The sequence below is a fragment of the Gorilla gorilla genome, chromosome 1 (genome assembly GCF_029281585.2).
Source record: "Gorilla gorilla gorilla isolate KB3781 chromosome 1, NHGRI_mGorGor1-v2.1_pri, whole genome shotgun sequence".
Classification (NCBI taxonomy): Eukaryota; Metazoa; Chordata; class Mammalia; order Primates; family Hominidae; genus Gorilla; species Gorilla gorilla.
In genome coordinates, this window is record NC_073224.2 from 62,568,955 (window position 1) to 62,572,026 (window position 3,072).

General features: G+C 40.1%; 1 pseudogene; it reads right to left on the bottom strand.

The window, feature by feature from the left end:
- Positions 1–1,377: 1,377 nt before the first annotated feature.
- On the bottom strand, positions 1,378–2,788 carry LOC101128535 (putative elongation factor 1-alpha-like 3; annotated as a pseudogene).
- Positions 2,789–3,072: the final 284 nt, after the last annotated feature.

Here is a 3,072-nt window from a genome sequence, read left to right on the forward strand (position 1 = left end):
TATACATATTATATATATATTATATACATATACACACACACACACACAATATACAACTGTCAACCTAAGTTGAAACAACCACAAACCAATGAACATCAACCAACAAAAGCATCTTTATTTGGGAAGCTTTTTAGCCTAGGCACTAACACAAAGATTCATAACATTCTTACATGCTTTCAAATCTATTCTTTTATGAAATAATTTTCCTCTGAAAATGTTATCAGAGGTCTCAAACTCATACATACCTTGGAAGAAAGAAGTATCAAAGGTGATAGGGGTTTTTTTTGGACAGGAAAAAAGAAAATACATTTTTCTTCTCATAACACATTTATCTTCAGGATGTACTCCAGAAACATTAATTATATAAATGTAAAATAATTAAAACTCTATGAAAAAGAGAATACTTATAAAGTCCCAATATAACAGCTATTTGTGTAAATTTTTAAAATAAACACAATTCAGCAAGACAAAATAAAAATATATGGAAAATAATAAATGTACATAAAATTTTAAATATCAAAAAATATATGGAACTGAAGAAACCAATGGAGGTGTGAACAAATATTTTAACATAAAATATTCACATTCATTGTAAAAAAAGTTAAATATTAAAAGCATTCAAATTACAAACTTAAAAATATTTTTATGAAAAACCCTGCTAAGTATTTATTTTATTTAATCATTGGATAATTTTTTTTCTCATTAAACATTCTTAGTGGGTCTCAAAATTCTGTGACAGATTTTTGGTCAAGCTGTTTCCATTAAAAGTACGTGCATACCTGGCCGGGCGCGGTGGCTCACGCCTGTAATCCCAGCACTGTGGGAGGCTGAGGCAGGCAGATCACAAGGTCGGGAGATGGAGACCAGCCTGGCTAACACAGTGAAGCCCCCTCTCTACTTAAAAACACAAAAAATGAGCCAGGCGTGGTGGCGGGCACCTGTAGTCCCAGCCACTCGGGAGGCTGAGGCAGGAGAATGGCGTGAAACCAGGAGGCGGAGCTTGCGGTGAGCCGAGATGGCGTCACTGCACTCCAGCCTGGGTGACAGAGGGAGACTCCATCTTAAAATAAATAAATAAATAAATAAGTATGTGTATACCTATGGAAAAAACCTGCACTTTTCTGCACATGTATCCCAGAACTTAAAGTATAATTTAAAAAAAAGAAAAAAATACTGATTTTAAAAACGAATAACTTAAAACTGCCACACGCAAAAAAGAGAATCAAAGTGGTACTCAAAATATTTTCCTTTCCTTCTGAAGATTTTACGATGCATTGTTATCATTAACCAGTCTTCTACTGTTAAACTTAAATGGCCAGTTTAAACAAACAGCCCTGATACCATTCCTCCACCACTGATTAAACCCGGGGTGGCTGGTATTAGGGATAATATTCATTTAGCCTTCTGAGCCTTCTGGGCAGACTAGGTGACTTTGCCATCTCCAGCAGCCTTCTTGTCCACTCCTTTGATGACACCCACAGCAATTGCCTGTCTCATATCATGAACAGCAAAGCCACCCAGAGGTGGATAGTCTGATAAACTCTCAACACAAATGTGCTTGCCAGGAACCACATCAATGATGGCAGCATCACCAGACTTCGAGAATTTAGGGCCATCTTCCAGCTTTTTACCAGAACGGCGATCAATCTTTTCCTTCAGCTCAGCAAACTTGCATGCAACGTGAACCATGTGGCTATCCAGTGCAGGGGCACAGCCAGCGCTGATTTGGCCTGGATGGTTCAGGATAATCACCTGAGCAGTGAAGCCAGCTGCTTCCACTGGTGGGTCGTTTTTGCTGTCACCAGCAACACTGCCACAACAAACGTCCTTGACAGACACATTGTTGACATTGAAGCCCACACTGTCCCCAGGAAGAGCTTCACTCAAAGCTTCGTGGTGCATTTTGACAGATTTTACTTCAGTTGTAATATTGACTGGAGCAAAGGTGACCACCATACCAGGTTTGAGAACACCAGTCTCCACTCGGCCAACAGGAACAGTACCAATACCACCAATTTTGTAGACATCCTGGGGAGGCAGGCACAAGAGCTTGTTAGTTGGACGATTTGGTGGTAGGATGCAGTCCAGAGCCTCAAGCAGCATGGTTCCACTGACATTGCCATCCTTACGGGTGACTTTCCATCCCTTGAACCAAGGTATGTTAGCAGTTGGCTCCAACATGTTGTCACCATTCCAACCAGAAATTGGCACAAATGCTATTGTGTCGGGGTTGTAGCCAATTTTCTTAATGAAGATGCTGAATTGATTGCCTCATATCTCTTCTAGCTGTAGGGTGGCTCAGTGGAATCAATTTTGTTAACACCAACAATTAGTTGTTTCACCCCCAGTGTGTAAGCCAGAGGGCATGCTCTTGGGTCTGCCCATTCCTGGGGATGCTACCTTCAAATTCACCAACACCAGCAGCAACAATCAGGACAGCAGAGTCAGCCTGAGATGTCCCTGTAATCATGTTTTTGATGAAGTCTCTGTGTCCTGGGGCATCAATGATAGTCACATAGTACTTACTGGTCTCAAATTTCCACAAGGAGATATCAATGGTGATGCCACCTTCATGCTCAGCATTCAGTTTATCCAAGACCCAGGCATACTTGAAGGAGCCCTTTCCCATCTCAGCAGCCTCCTTCTCAAATTTCTCCATGATTCTTTTGTCGATGCCACTGCATTTTTAGATCAGATGGCCAGTAGTGGTAAACTTGCCCAAATCTACGTGTCCGATGATGACAATGTTGATGTGAGTCTTTTCCTTTCCCATTTTGGCTTTTAGGGGTAGTTTTCATGACACCTCTGTTCTGGCGGCAAACCCGTTGTGAAAAAGGGGGACAATTATTTTTTAGTACCTAGGTATGCTGGATACTAGAGTAGGAATGAGACCCTATAAAGCGGTGAGCTAAAGAGACATGCTCCCTACCATCAAAGAATTTATATTTTAATGTACATATTAAGAATGTGAACAGTTGAATATATAATGAACATTATAATAAACATGTGAAGGTAAAGACACTATTCAATAGTGTCTATTCAATGACACTCGAAAATAGTTTCTATACTATA